Below are 16,714 nucleotides of genomic sequence, written 5' to 3' on the forward strand. Positions count from 1 at the left end.
GCCAGAACCTGAACACTTTGCACCAAGCGGAAATGAGAATCTGGCCCAGCGTGTGCCTTCGTCTGGTGGTGTAACCAGCTGGTTTTAAGCCTTCTGCATTTAATGCGGTTTTCTGATAACCTCTGTGGTAAGTTGCCCAAGCTCAGTAGTGTGTTTGAGTAAGCAGCGCATAGTAAAAAAAGGAGCAAGGTAGAAATTGCAGAGTATTTAGTCTATCATCTCTGTGCATCAGGCAGGGTTTTTCATTTCATATGTCAGTCACGATTCACGGTCATAGCCTATATTTTTACCACCAAGAACGGGGGGGGAAACAAAGATTGGGGAAATATACTGGGTGGTTGTTTTGAAATCTAGGCACATTGTGTGGATTGCATGCAGCCATTTGGATTTCTTTCATTGCTCTGGCCCATCCTGAACTGCAGTGCTAACCAAGACACATACCTTTAATCCAACGTTAAGGATTAAGAAATGAAAAATGTGCCTGCTTGCCCATTTCTGAAAGATTTGTTAGTGGTCATTGGGTGGATTATGCACGAGATTTTACATCACTGCCATTTTGCAAGCTGCACTGGCCGCAGATTGGTATCCTTCCTGAGACAGATTGTTTTGTTTCTGGAAAATTGCTAATTGGAAACTTAGGCACCTAAAGGGGGTATGTTTGGCTGTTTCCAGAGGAGTCCCTTGGTCTGCTCAGTCATGCCACCTAGAAGAGCACTGCAGCATTTACAGGCAAGTAAGATATCATGTGTTGGTCTTCAGTTTTGTTTCACTTCAGCATTATATGCTGCATTGATCCCCAGAATATTTCTTAGCCTTTTTCTCTATCGCTTTGGAAATGCACCCCTCCCTCCTTCCTTTTGAGGGTTCCCTTGTGCACTGAATAATTTGAGTACACAGAGTAATTGTTTATTACTTAATTAAAGTAACTGAGTATTTTTCTTGCCACTTTTGCTCTGCAGCACTGAACATTTTGACTCCTTATCCTGAGTCTGGTTTTGCGGACTGTAAATACACAGTGAAGACTATAACCATGAAAAGCAGTAACCAAAACCAAAGTGAGACTTTAAGAAAATAGCAGGTGGTTTCATTTTAAGGGGTTACAGGTTGCACTGGCAAAGGAGCCAAGTTTTTATTTAGGAGGCAACTGATGAACAGGGAGCAGAGACTGAGCTGTGATTAGATGATGATGTGGTGACATTACAAGCAGCATCCTGCCTAATTAAGCCAGAAGTGATGGTCACAAAAAGGCTCATCTCCTACTACTTTGCAGGGAAGAAATTCACCCCACCTAACCCAAAGAGAAAGAATGCATCCCCAGAAAAGGGAGCAGGCTGTACAGTCCCATAATCTTGCTTTCTGAGCAGTTTTCATGAAATGGCATTTTCACATGTGAAATTTCCAAAAGATGTCCCCATGTGAAAAAAGCTCTTCACCTACATGAAATGTCAGGTGTCTTAAATTGTCCATTTCAGTCTGCTCTCACTAGATTTTAATGTGGACCACCTTGATCGGATCTCAGGCATTTCACTTATTAAGGGAGAAGAGGTGTCATTGTTTGGTTTTTTTAAAGCCTGTAAAATTAATCTCATGGGGTTTTAAATTGGATCCATTTTTGTGAAAACAAAATATGAAAACCTTCGCATTACAAATGTGTGAGAATTTTTTTCGGGGTGGAGGCATTTATATTTTGCACACGGCCGTAGTCAGGGGATTATTAACTTGGTGGCACTAACTGCACATACCCTGGCCAGTCGACTCTAGACTGCAATCTGCATAATGAGAAGAAAGTCATTTTACTCGCAATCCATTCTTCTGTTCAAAGATTCTCATGTACCAGGTTGTTGTTTTTTTAATCACACAAAATGGTATCTATTAATGAGCTCTCAAATTGCATAAAGATAGATCTAAAGCATAAAAACACTAATATGCCCTGTAGCATTCAGTGCTTTGAACACAGAATGGCATCTGTGTGAGAGTGTGATTGCATGCAGCTATGGAAACCAGTGCTGGAGAATGAAGAAATGCTGAACAAGTGATGCAGGATCAGAAAAAACTGGGAATGAAGATATTCAATTTGCATAAAAAGGCCTAGTTCGCTAACAGCCGGAATCGTATAACTTTCTGGTTCAAAATGATTATTTTCTAGGGCTCCTAGCAAAGTTTAGGTCATCTCTTTCCTTAAGCAAAACAACCCCCACAAAAAAATGCATAATGGGAAATCAACTTCACAAATCAATGCAGATAAAACATATAAATGGAACAAGTTTTGCAAATGGGTAAAAGTGCAAGGCCTTCCATCTCTTCATGTTCATTTCCTTCTCGTTTCCAGATGGTACCAATTAAGAGTAAGTCCCCCTGCCCTAAGAGCTGTTAAAAAAACAAACGCAATCTGAGACTTTAATGAATAACACTAGAGTCACATAATAGGCCAAAGAGAAGCAAAAATTTAAAAAAAAAAGAATATTCAGAGTAGGCAAAACAGTTAGTTTGCAGGATCTTAATAATGTACAGTGGTAGGGTCCGTGATTTTATTTTGTATACCACATAGTACCTTCTCCCTCTGAGTTCATGGGAATACTCCCATGTATAAAGTTAAGCACTTGCATAAGTCTTTGCTAGATTGGGACCTATGGAACTACTGAGCATGGGCAAGGGTGGGAGAATTGGACCACGTGTAATTAACACTTTAAAGTTTGTTAAAATATATTGTTCTCATTTTTTTAGTATTGTTCCTGATTGTGTTTATATTAGTTTAACACCGACAGACCCCAGGTGTCAGCATGGGGAGCGAACCTGGGACCTCTGGAGCTTAGTGTATGAGCCTCTACAGCATGAGCTAAAAGCTAACTGCATGTTAGCTGAGGCTGTAGAGCAGTGTGTGTGTGTGTGTGTGTGTCTGTCTGTCTCTCTCTCTTTCTCTCTAAAAGTCAGAGATTTGGCAACATGTGGCCCCGCCAGGGTAAGCCCCCTGGCAGGCCGGGCCACAGGTTCAGCCAATCGCGGCTCCCACTGGCCGCAGTTCACCGCTCCAGGCCAATGGGGGCTGCAGAAAGTGGCGGCCAGCACATCCCTCGGCCCGTGCCACTTCCGGCAGCCCCCACTGCCATGGAACAGCGAACCGCAGCCAGTGGGAGCTGCAATCAGCGGAACCTGCGGACACAACAGGTAAACAAACCGGCCCAGCCCGCCGGCGGCTTACCCTGGCGGGCCGTGTGCCAAAGGTTGCCAATCCCTGCTCTAAGTAGTCTTGGTGCCACTAGATGGGACAGAACACCACACCGAGGAGGTGTGTGGGTTACATTAGCACCCACAATATCCAAACAAATAGCAGGACAAAGTCCTTGCTTAGAGGTCACAATCTAACAAGACAAGATATAACAAAATCCAGTGGTTAGAAGTTGAGCCTAGATGAACCTTGGCTAGAAATAAAGCATGCTTATTTTACCAGGAGGGTACATTAAGAATTGTGACAATTTACCTATGGATATGGTGGATTACCCATCACTTGAAATCTTTAAATTTAGGTTGGATGTCTTTTCTAAAAAAATATGTTCTAGCTCAACCAAAAGTTATGAGCTGAATTACTGGGAGAAACTCTCCGGCCTGTGTTATGCAAAGATTATCAGCCTAGATTATTCCGGCCTTAAGGGTCTAAGAATCTAAAAGAAAAGTAATAGACAAGGGCTGAGGGAGGATAACAAAACAAGTATCATAGAAGGTTAATGTCCTTCCCCTTTCACAATTTGTGTTCATGTTTGAAAATATATTATATTTTATTCTCCAAAAAACCTGCTAGTTTTTAATAGATAATATTCAAAGACCATGCAGCAGATATTAGGATTCTAAATCCAAATCCATTCAAAGCCCACCACTGTTGGCACCCATCGTAAGGTAGGTACATTTTTATAAAAAGCGGTATTGGCAAATCAGAAACACACAAATATTGTAGGGTATGATTTTATATCAAACATAGAATATCCTCCTCTACGTTTTCCTTCCGTTAACACAGGCATGCAGAGCAGGAGGATAATACATTCAGATCAAACTAGAAGCTGCAATCCATGTGTGACTTAATATTCTGCTGACCAACAGGTGGCACTAAAGAGACACAATCTGCCTGTAACTAATTAAGAGGTGATTTTTTTTTTCTTTTTCATCTTCAGTTCAGATCTGCACAAATGTTGCTGTGCTGAGAACATGACAATAAACAAAACCCAGTTCAAGTTGCTCTGCACGCTCTGTACTGCTTGGGCATATGCTCCATCTCACTTAGGCTTTTATTAAAGCACTGAAGGTTCCACATGGAATGGGAAATGTTTCACAGTAATGAAGACTTTTGAAAGTTGCCTTTTCACTTTCCGATCCATATTTTACCTGCCCTCCTGACTGAGAATGTTGTAAAAATCTAAAGTCAGAGATGGATCAGTAGCAATAGGCATACGACTAGACAATCAACAGATGAGTGGGTTTGAAAAATTGGGGGAGGGAGGGAATCTGCTTTAAAATTTCCTGGGAGTTTGTTTCCAATCTTCATCAAAAATTCAAATATTTTGAAATTCTAATAATAGGATCTGATCTAAACCATTGATAACTCCATACACATGGTGGCTGAATTCCTCCTCCACTTGCGCTTGTGGCGGGAATCCAAAGTAGGTGCAAATGAGGTGGGGGAACATACTGTCTGGGCAGTAATGACTCTATAACCTGCTGCTACTTTCCACCGGTGACGTGGAAGGCCATCAATGGGTACAAGCTCAGCGCTTTCCACATGGAAAGGGGGCATGGCCTAGAGGGATTGTGTCTAACCTCCATGGTATCATGCCCCCAGGAAGCAGTAGAGAATATGCAGCATAATATAATGCTGATCCCCGTTCACTGGAATAAACTCATGCTGTTTCCCCCTCCTCTCACTGAAACCACCTCTGGTGGGAGTTTGGGGGAGTCAGGCTACTGAGGTAGGACAGTCATTGCATCTTGTTTGATCTTCAGGGGGATAATGCTCCTCCATCTAATGGAATAATCCAACGGAAACTCCTCAGACTAGAATGCCCAAGATTTGACAAAGAGGATAATGTGGTCCTAGAAAGCAAAAAGTCTGCAGCCCAACTGGGGGGGCTCTGAGAAACCTGTGCAGTTTAGCATCAGCTCATCCCACCAGCCAATGACCGCACCCTGCTGGGTAGCTCATTCAGCCAGCTGACTCCTTCCTAGCAGCAGCCGGTAAAGTTTTATGGTTCTCGCCAGTTTTTGCTTAGAGTCTCCACAATCTGCATCTCCCTTGATTTCTATTCTCCCTTGCTGCCTGCTCTGTTTGATGAGGCAGGTAGAGGAGGCAGAGTGACTGGGACAAGGAGAGTGCTGGGCACAGACACCAGATCACTGAGAAGCAGAACAGGGATTTTTTTTTTATTTTTTTTTTTTGGTCATTCTAAATGAGCATAGAGAGAGAGAGTCGGTCGATCTGTCTCTTTCTCTCTCTGCGTGCGCGTGCGTGTGCATATATGTGTGTGGAGAAAGAGAGAAGAGGGTCCCCTAAGTGCCCACTTGTACTACAGAAGTCCTGCACTGGCTCTGATACAGATGGGCTGAATCTGCCATAAGTTTCTACCACAGATGCTGCTTACCAGAGCCAGTTCTGAGCCAGCTGTTGTGCATGGCTGGAAATGGAGGATGATTCAGGCTCAAAAAAATTACAGTAGGGCAGAATTATTTACAAATGGTAACAATCCTTCTTGCTTTTGGAAAAACTCTGATGTTTTGTTCAAACACAAGGAATTGTCTCAGGGATCTATTTAGAAAAGAACGGATGACAACCTGGATTGCAAACACTGATGAATATGAACTGAAGTTGGATATCCTAGAATTATAGACAGAAAAGGCCTAGGTCATCCAGGCCCTGATCCAGCAGGGCAGGGGCAGGGGCAGGGGTTCTACTCCTGGTAATTCCCGATCCCTAAGCCTAAGGGAGGGATGAAATCTATCCTTAACCTCCACAATCTCAACATATACATCAGATGCATTAATGACTGAGACTGAGGGCAAAGGCTGATTTTTCTTTTCTTATTTATTTTTAATTTCATATCTTCAAGCTGTTTAAATTTTGCAATCTAACAATAAAAATGTAATGGGAAGTTCCTGGAATATATAGGGGACAGTAGGAAACCCTGTGAACACTAGGTGGCACTGTCAGGAAGGTTAGCAGAGCTTATGTAACTAAATGAAAACCAGATTTATGGATGCCACTCACACGACATGACTTTTCCCTTCCTTCCTCCCTCCCCATTTCGCTGCTCCTCGTTCAATGTAAAACATGCCTATTTCCCAAGCACATTCTCCTCCGTCCAAAGGGATTGATCCATAAATGTGAGATGAGCAGCGCTAGTTTGTACAGATACTGTTCAAAGTACTTAGTGGTTTATATCAGGTTGGCACATCAGAGTGATAATTGCTAGGCTGAATATTCTGAAAGTTGTAAACTCTTACGTTAAAAAAATGGACCTAGCAGTGACCTTGTTTCCATGTAGTGGATTGAAGCATCAGAAACCATGAACGACGCTTCAGGTTTACAGATTTCCCCTCCCCCTCTTACGCAGGGCTGTGTGTAGTGCTTCTTGGATCATTTCAAAAGGCCATATGTTGCCCTCAAACCATACTTGGCTGTCCCCCGGATGTCAAGGGGAGCGGCGCATGTGCAGCACGGGTGGTGTGTTCCCTAAAGCATTTCAACAACAAGAAAGAAAAGAGAGTCACATCAGGCCGCTCCGAGCCTTTTCTGTTTCTGATGTCACTGTCCTTCCTAGAACTGTACGGGGGGAAAAAAATCACAACGATAGCAAAACAGCTGAATCCCCTCCCGCCACCCATGCTGTCACCAGTTACCCTGGAAAGATGAAATAATTGCCTCAAATGTTTCATGGAGTCCACGAGCAAATCAAAGGGGCCTTTAATGTGACATTCGCTTTTTTTTATTTTTTTGGTCAGTTCTGCCTATTGCACACTAATAAAATCATAGGGCTGGCTCCTCAGCTGTGCCAAGCTCATGCTCAGCGACTAAGTAGGCAAAGGTCGTTCTTGCCCACCATGTAGCGGTGTGAGGAGATCAGTGTAAGAACACGGCTGGCTGGCAGGAGCCAGGGTAAGAACTGGATCTGTGACCAGCATTTTCCCCACAACACACTCGTCTTAACTATTGGAGGGGTGGGTGGAGACCTTTCACCTCCTCTTCTCCGGGCTATCTCAGAGCATGGAATCATCCTTCTCCCAGCTGACCGCTTTCGCTGTTAACAAGGCCTGTATTTGTGACCCCTTTATTTAGCCCTGAGGCCACATGGGAGTAATAAACTTCCCCCACAAAGGGATGTAGCAGCATACAGCCTCTGCATTCCCAGCTGCTCCAGGAGGTCCTCTCGCTGAGACACAATGCCTCTCCTTTCTGCCTCCAGTGCTCTAAACACCTTATTGAAGGCTGTGCCTTCAAGGTATAACAGAGCCCTTAATAACTGACTAACTTCCCTGTGAGTTCGGCATACCAAAGGAGAGCAGGCTCAGGCTTTAAAGGCCTGCTAGCATTTAATTAGGGTTAGGATTTAGGGGTTAAGGTAAATGGACAGTGCCTACATTGGAAACGGCATGAGCCCTGTTCCCTGAAGACTAGTGCAGTGATGAACTTGTGTTCCCCTGTGTTGTGTGAGGAAACAGTCTTGTAACATGCTCCACTGAGCTGCTGCTCCCTCCAGCCAGGTCGTTGAAATCCCCCATTAGTGCTCATTTTCTCAGAAACTGTTTTGATTTTTCTTATTGTCGTCATCATCATTCTTTCACCATGGTGCTCTTTTGATCAGATGCCCCCTGCTGACTTACGTCCCTCTATTAGCTATCATTAGAGCTGCCCTGCTCCTGCACTGCCTCCGTTTCCCCCAAGGTATTCCTCAGTGACTTTCAAATCTTGCTTTACACGTCCTCCCTCTTCTGCTCTTGTAATACTTTCCTCATTTTTAAATGTTTCACCTGGATTATTTGTCCTTTAACATTCTTCTTTATTCTCTCAGTTGGTGCCATTGTGGCAGCTGTTTCACTCCTTAATATGATTTCTTCCCGCTCCATCCATCAGATCCCTTTACTGGATTCTTCTTTTTTTTTCTCTCTCTTCTGCAGGTATCTGAGTGGACCTGGCTTCCCAGATGTTCTTGTCCCTTTTCCAACACCTGGCTTAAACTCTCCACCGCAGCTGTTCAGCTTCTGAGTTAGCCTGAGCTACATCTGTATCAGCTGGGCTGTCTGGTAAAGTATCCCCTGTTCCAAAAAGAGCCACAATCCACCACAAAACTAAACCCTCCTCCCAGCTTGCATTTAGGTTTCTCAGACGCTGTTGTCTAGCTTCTCAGAAACTTCTTCTCACCTGCTTTGCTGTACCTTGTATGATACTTCTCCCCATAGGCCAAATGCTAAGGTCAAATTCCAGTTGAACACAATGGGAGTTTGGTCTGAGGAAGGACTTTAGGATTTTGCCCTAAAGAACTCCACAGAGCTGGCCAAATAGTGCCCATCACTAATTTTCCATCCTTAACCTTTAGATTCAATCTCATCATGAATGAAGCATAATACAAAGGAAAACATAGGCCTGGCTCTAGCAGTATTAGACTCATAGACTTTAAGGTTAGAAGGGACCATCATCTAGTCTGACCTCCTGCACATTACAGGTCACAGAACCTCACCCTCACCCCATTCCTGTAACAGGCCCATAACCTCTGCTCTGGTGTTGGTGCCTTGGGCCCAAACATGTTCTCTTCTCTACACGCACAGGCCTTGAGCCAGTCCTGAAGAGCCCGCGCACCAGGTCCACCACCCCAGAGTGTGGCAAAGAGGCATGCAGAATGAAGAGGAGAAACTGCCACTCCTTGCCTCCATTCTGGAGTAAGATGCAGAGGAGAACATTTGACTCACAGCTGGCCCAGGGGATACTCCCAATCATGGAGCACCAGGAAGATCTTATGGAATGCCATGATGTCTCACCATTTCCAACAAAATATGGCACTCTAGCAGTTCACATAGTAGTATCAAAAAAATCCCTGAATGATAATAGTCATGCAGTGGCCCATTCTTCTTTCAACACATAGTGCAGTCCAATTAAACTAATCAAAAGGCCTCATTCTCTTTTTAGACTAGGAGAATTCTCTGTATTGTTTCCAAAGAGATCTCCCTTGACTCGCTGTTAGCATGGATTTTCTGCATGCAAGTTTTACCATTGCTTGAGATAAAGAATTATCCTTACAGTTTCTGTTCTTTCCCTTTTTTTGTTTCATTTTTAGAGGATGCAACTGTTCTGATGGTCTTTTTCATAGAAGAGTAAAGCAGAAGCTGATGAGATGTGTATCTAAAAGAAACACAATGTGAATTATGTCATCAAAGAATGGGAAGGGGGCCGGAAATTGCTTTCAGTAAGATCTTGTGTCAGTAAAGTAGTGATATGGAAATGCTGGGTCTTACTCTATTAAAAACAAGAGCAGGAACATATTATTTTATTCAATGGAACAACATTAGCCTCATCCTAACAGGCTGAGGGTTTGATTAAAAAAAGAAGAAAAAAAAAGCAATTTGCCCTTTCGTGTTCAAACTGTGTATTCCTCAGTGAGGAAGAGCAAAAAATGCATGCATTCTCGTTAACCCCTTGGGTGCCAGACATGTAAAGCTCTGGAGAGGCAGGGCCAGTGCCATGATAATGCACAGGAAAACAGTGTATTGTACACTTGTTAAGTCACCTGAGTACGCACTTTTTCTGAATTGAAGGTACCAGAGAGGGAGGCGGTGCAGAGTACTAGATGGTGTATGGGAATGCCAGGCAGGAGACTTGTATGGTGCTCTCACTTCTGCCACTCACTGTGTTGCCTTGGACAAGTCACTTAACTTCTCCAACTAGTTTCTCCACTAGTAGACGATAACTTAGAGAACGATGCCATCTATTAGTATTATTGTTTGTTTTTTAGTTTGTCTTATATTGGTGCTCAGGAATCCCAATCAAGGCTCAAAGCCTGGAGATGAGCAGGGTTTTATGAATGAGAATCATATTATTATTATTAGACGGTCTCTGGGATTTAAACTTCACAAACAGGAGGGCAGGGCTATATGATTGGCCCAATGAGCTTCACATGCATTGGAAGGAAAAGACAGTATCTGCAATGTGCTTTTTGAAAAACAGCACCGATTCTGCTTTGGTGCACCCAATCAGCTCTATTGAGACCTGACTGTGGGGGGGAAGCGGGGCAGGCACATAAGTAGAAGAGCAGAATGTGATGCAAAGTCATTAGGATACTCATGGCCAGCCCCCTCCCAGGCCTGCCCTCTGGCACAGGTACTGCATAGGACAGCCATATGGACAGGCACTGTGTAGTCCAAGCCCTCAAGTAAGGCCTGGTTGAGAAGGGTGTCCCCACATTATATGCAGCAACAGTGATTCCAAGATGCTGCCCAGTAGCCCATAGGCAGCCCAGGAAGGAAGAGTGCTATACATTAAAGTAGCTCTTGACTGCTCTGCTTTACTTCAGGAGATTCACTAGCCCAGACTCAGCCAGGTGTTTGGAGCCTCCTTTAAGCTCCCTCCATTTCCAGGAGACAGAGCACAACTGGGCCATAACTCTTTAGGGGATTTTGAACTGGGCCAAATTAGGCATGTCAAAAAATTGTTAGGCACAGTTGTGTTCTCACCGTTACAAGCAAATCATCCAATATAGCCACCAAGAGGGAACAGCCTGGAGCTTGAGTTAGACACCTGCAACTGACTGTATCACCTAGGAGAGTGTGCTGAGCTGGGAAAACAGGGGACAGCTGGGGAAAAAACTAAACCTTTGAGCAAAGCCTAGGGAAGCAAGCACTGCACTGGAGATGTGTAGTGGCTCTCCCTCCTCGTGGGGTTTTAGCCATTAAATCAGCATAGTCATAGACCCATTGCCCATTCTCCCTTATCTTTCCACTCCATCCTCTGTGCTATCATAGAAAGAAACACTGTGGAACAGTGACCTAGCCATAAGGGTCATAGAATCATGGACTTTAAGGTCAGAAGGGACCATTATGATCGTCTAGTCTGATCCCCTGCACAACACAGGCCACAGAATCTCACCCACCCACTCCTGTAACAAACCTCTAACCTATGTCTGAGCTATTGAAGTCCTCAAATCGTGGTTTAAAGACTTTGAGGTGCAGAGAATCTTCCAGCAAGTGACCCGTGCCCCACGCTGCAGAGGAAGGCGAAAAACCCCCAAGGCCTCTGCCAATCTGCCTTGGAGGAAAATTCCAACCCCAAATATGGCGATCAGCTAAACCCTGAGCATGTGGGCAAGACTCACCAGCCAGACACCCAGGAAAGAATTCTCTGTAGTAACTCAGATCCCACCCCATCTAACATCCCATCACAGACCATTGGGCATATCTACCACTAATAGTTGAAGATTAATTAATGGCCAAAATTAGGCTATTCCATCATATCATCCCTTCCATAAATTTATCAAGCTTAATCTTAAAGCCAGATATGTCTTTTCCCCCACTGCTTCCCTTGGAAGGTCCTGTCTATACTAGAAATAGTTATCATGCTAAGAGCCGTGTCATCCTCACACGTCACGTCTGCACACAAGAATGCACCAAATGGTTTCCAGGCAGGATTAGACTTGCTATCAGTAGGGCAAAATACCCTTTCAGCATCCATCCGTTTAGTGCCAGGGCAGGGAACACTAAAACAGCACAGATTGAAACGGTTCTGATAATTGTCCCACCCCTGTCCCACAGTGCACCAGCAGCCTTTCACAGTCTCCCAAGATGTGCCTAGGAACTGTGAGAGAGGACCTCAGAGGGCATTGCAATTGGAACAGTTTAGAACAGCAGTAGTTTAGATGCAGGGCAGAGTAGCAGTGGACGGCATGGGCACACCAAACTGGCTGTGCTTAAACCAGTGGAATTTCAGTGCACCAGTGAAGATGCAGCCTACATGGCCTGACTCCTTCACAGTAGAACTTAGGAGAGTCCCCTGTGTTGGGGCCCTTTTTTGCATCCCCTGTGATGTGGATGGGAAAGGATCTAGCCATAAGAAGACTCCTGCATAAATTTATGGACTGCACCCACAATCAGGGTGGAATGGGTGATGGGGAGAAGATTCAGTCAAGCAAGCAATCAGTTTGGAGGAACCATCTTACTGCAGGTGTTTTAAAATAAAAGCAAAACCATTTGTGATACTATTGGATTCACCCACAGGTGATAAGAGAAATAACACGTACATTCCTAAAGTACATCGCCTTCTGCTAAAGCAGGAAACCTCACACCGTGGTAAGCTGATACATCTTTAACGCAGTTCTGAAATGCCTAAGACTATCTATATATAATGTCAGTGGTCACTGAAATACTGCGTATGTGTGTGTGTGTGTTTGTAAAGTGCTCTTGGATGACAAATGTTATATTAATATTACATTTATATAAGTACCTGATGCACATTATAAACTGCACATTTATGACTCAGTTCAGCCATAGCTACCTTTGGACTGAGGCACAGCAGATAATTAAAGGGGCACTGTCAACTTGAAATCTAGTCAATGTATAGAAAAGATCCAGATCTGCATCTGCCTCAGAGTCCCTCTGACAATTTTGGAGAATCAATCTCTCCTAATTCATTGAAATCGGTCTCTGTCTCTCTCTCTCTCTGTGTCCTGTTACTGATTGAAAGACCTACATGAACAATGAGGGGAAATGACTATGCCAGTGCATCTGCATAGGTGGCCCCTTGTGCCTTGTTGACGTCGGTGGGGCTCTGTCCATGTAGATGCAGCAGGAAGATAACCTAACTGACTATACACAAAGTGCCGCCTTATGCACAAAGTAACCAGATTGGGGAAAAAACAGAGCGAAATGTTTTTGTCACTATTCTTGTTCAGATACAGTCCTCTTGGTCTGCGTCTGGCCTACACGCTTTACTTAAAAGCCTCCCTTTGCTACCACTGGTGCAGCATCCGTGAAGGGAGTGCCAGTATAGACCCACCACACGCATTTTAAGCACCATGCCATGTGGTCCTGGTTTAGAGCAGGTCTAGACAACATGGTGCTGAAAATGCTTGTGGCTCACAGCCCCTGGTCTATACTAACACTCCCATAGTTGGCACTAACCAGTGGAGCTGTACTGGTCTAGAAGTCTAGTGGACGCAAGGTCTTAGGTATCACTTGTAGCAATAGTAGGTAGAACAATGGCAGACTGAGATGTGATTTTTTAATAGACAGTATCCCTTTAAGAGTACACAGCATCCATACAGAGCACCTTAGGCCCAAAAATATGAGATCATGCAGACTAGACATTGGATGAAACCCTAGGTTTCTTAAAAGTACCTTGGAAACTTTAATAAACAAAGTTAGCCAGGAAATATGACCTGATGCAGACCTTCTCAAGTCAATGGCAAAACTCCCTTTGACTCCTTTTGGAGAAGGATTGGGCCCATAGGGTTTTATGTCTCATCTAAAAGAGACATGTTCCTGAAGAGACAAGTATATCCACACAGAAGTCTTCTGAGAGAAACATTTTATCATATGGAATGGCTCTGGAATTCAGCCTTCAATGAGAACTGTGCTTAGATCACAGATGGGATAGTCAGAACTATACTAAATCACAGATGGTATTTTTTCCCCACAATTCACAAAATGGGCTATTTCCACCACTTCATTTTTCCCCTTCCTGATTTTTATATTTTATACATAGTAATTGTGTGGGTAAAGGGAGGGAACCCAACAACCCTTTAAAATGGTACTTATAATCTTTTAATGGTGCTTATAATTTTTGCTGTGTAGTAAATACATCACTGAAAATGTAATTCTTTTGAGAAATTAATGTGTAGTTAATTTTAATCTGAGCAATTTGTTTTATGTACTTGACACACTTATCTTTTCTATTGTTTCTGTTTTCTCTGACAAGCTATAAAATTCCTTGTTATCAATTGATTTGTTGCATCAGGTCTGGGAGTACTTTCTTGACTCAAATTCGGCAGCTTCTGCTCATCCCCACTGGTGGTCACATTATTGGTTGTTTCGCTTTGTTTACAGCTGCTAAGTCACATTAAACAAAGCCAAAAATACATTAACTACTTTCCTAAAATTGCTTTTCCCCGCATAAGCCATTGCTGTAGCTGGCACAGGGCTGTTATTCTATTGCCAATGGGATAGATAGAAGATAGTGTATTCAACCATGAACAGGAGAGAAGGTGCCCATCAGAGAATCTCTCTGTTCAGATGTGGTTCATTCTATGAAAAAAGTTTGAGAGCCCCATGCCCATTTATAATTTCATGACTGGAAATGCATTCCCTCAGCTAAGCCTCGCCCAGTAGTCTCATTGCTGACAGCAGGCCCATATCAACTTCAAACAGTGATCTGGGATTCCTTTCAGTGTCAGTGATGCAGCTTCCATCTCCTTTGGTATCATCAGGTTTTCAACTATTGTCAGCATTTGGGGGGGTTTCCTCAGTTTTTTTATATTATGGAATATTGAGCTTAGTTTAGGGGTCATTTATACCGAACTTCAAGCTTACTGCTATACAGAGCAGCCCAGAAGTTCAAGTTTAAAATCAATGTGGCAAATCAAAGTGCCTGATCAGACACTCCATTCATGTAATGGGAATCTTTCCACTAACTTCAGTGGGTTTTGGGTCGGGCTTTTAAGAACACTGTTTCTAGTTTACATAAAATCACAGATGAAAAACCCTTCACCGTAGATAAAAGCTTGCTATTCTGACAATACTGAATCACATTAATGCTGAATTCAGGTGTACAGATGTTACATTTTAACACTCATAGTTCCACTGTTCAGTGCTCATTTATTTTATTCTCAGACCCTTTGGAAAATGTGCACCGTGATCTTCCAGCTATGCTAACTTGTACCCGTGTAGGGCAATGTATATCTTCAAGTCTTGTTGTCAGTGCTCTTAAGTCTGAGATCTGATCACACTTATTAGCACATTCTAATTGTGAGAAAACCATACCCTTGCAATTAGTTTGTGCCAGCCTGGATTATACACAACTGCTTTTCTTAGGGTGGAATTCACATGTTGTGTGCAGGGCTAGCTCAAGGCCCTACACATTACTTAAGCCCCACATAAGGTGTTGTACTCGGGGTCATCTGGCATATGCAACCCATACACACTACGTAATAGTCCAGTGCAGACGGCTGAAATAGGGGCGGGGCAGGCTGGGAAGGAGTCGCACAACCACATCTATGCAGATCCAGTATCACTGGTATCTTGTGCAACTGGTGAGCAGGTACAATGGCTGCTACTCTGGAATAGTAGTGAAGGGAAGCTGCCCAGCAGCACTGCACTCTGGCCTTGGAATTTCACCTCACAATCCCTCCGCATTGCACTCCCATAGAGCCCAGCTACTCAGGCTTTACGGGGGTGGATATAAACCTACGTGTTTTAGACGAAGTGAGTTTGCAGTCATGCCACCAATGATTTAATGCATAGCCGATGCAAAGCAAAAAGATGGCAGAGCTGTGAGATCTAACAGCTGTGCAAACAGGCTCAAGGATTTAAAATTCTGGAAGCTATATCTTCAGGAAAGCATTTTTAAAAAATCCCAATACCACATCTGTTGGTATCAAATTGTCATTATGACATGATATTTAAGATGATTTAATGGGTTTATTGCAGAGTAAGAATCTTGGAGTTTGATTAAACGATGGTGCATTAAAGGGATTTAACCCTTTAAATGATATTCTGACAAAGCGGAGCCAAAACAGTTCATTATATAGCAGGAACACATACATATGTACATGTGTGAATGTGTGTACATATATATACATGAGTGCACACACAAATGAGTGATATAGTAGATTCACATGTGTGTGCATTAGTTACCCTTTGAAAAATTGATTCCACCCTCTCCTGCACAATATATCTTCATTTAGAGGACACGGCTTTTTTCTAATTTAATTACTTCCCACCTAAGGCTTTGAATTAATGGGTGGCTGCAAAACAAGGAATACTTCTATTAGAAACAGCCTGGTGAAGGTGCATGGGAAAGGTCTGACTCAGTTACTAATTGGGGGTGACTTCTAAGCAAAGGTACACGGTAGGGAAAGGGTGATCCTTTGTGCAATGAATTTCCATGTGGCAGAGTGTTTCTTTCACCTTCAGTTCCCTGTGTAGTTCTTGGTTTCCTCTAGACGTTCAGGCTTCTCATTGCAAATCTCCTTGGGCTTATTGACTGACTAGTCTGAGATTCAAAGAACCCTTCTCCTTAAGCCTCTCTGCATGTTCTGGTTCTACAGGATGCGGCTGATAATACAATGGGTTTCTGCCAATAAGTCACAGTCTAAACTTCTTTTTGCACTTCTCCCTTTAGGACCATAATATTATAACCTGATGTGTCATGTGTTAATGTAAAGCACTAGCAAAGTGTGTCTTTGGCTAATCCACAGAGCTAGCTACCTGATATGCTCAAATCTTAGTCCTATCACTCTGCAGTGCTTTGTAGCTGTGCTCTATAGCTGGAAGTTCAGGGATCTGTCTCTGCTGATGTCTAAACTTCATGATTGTTACACAAAACAATGAGGTATGTTTAAGCTTTGAGATGGCTATTTACTGAAATTCTGTGCTAGTCATTAAAATCCATTACCTTTATTTGGCTATATCTATAACAAAGCAGTTTTATTATTTGCTTTTTCCCTGTAAAACTCTGTTTCCTACAAAGGGGGAGGAG

At 43.3% G+C, this 16,714-nt stretch overlaps 1 long non-coding RNA gene across 2 annotated transcripts in view; it reads left to right on the plus strand.

Annotated features, from left to right (window-relative positions):
• LOC125644285 (uncharacterized) overlaps positions 1-13,935 on the plus strand; it is a 69,359-nt gene extending 55,424 nt beyond the window's left edge. For both annotated transcript variants that reach the window (XR_007358948.2, XR_007358949.2), the window contains exons 2-3: positions 8,155-8,280; positions 8,803-13,935. This is a non-coding gene — a long non-coding RNA (uncharacterized LOC125644285). The remainder of the gene's footprint in view (positions 1-8,154; positions 8,281-8,802) is intronic.
• The last annotated feature ends 2,779 nt before the right edge of the window (positions 13,936-16,714 follow it).

This window comes from Caretta caretta, chromosome 10 (assembly GCF_965140235.1).
Source record: "Caretta caretta isolate rCarCar2 chromosome 10, rCarCar1.hap1, whole genome shotgun sequence".
Lineage (NCBI taxonomy): Eukaryota > Metazoa > Chordata > Testudines > Cheloniidae > Caretta > Caretta caretta.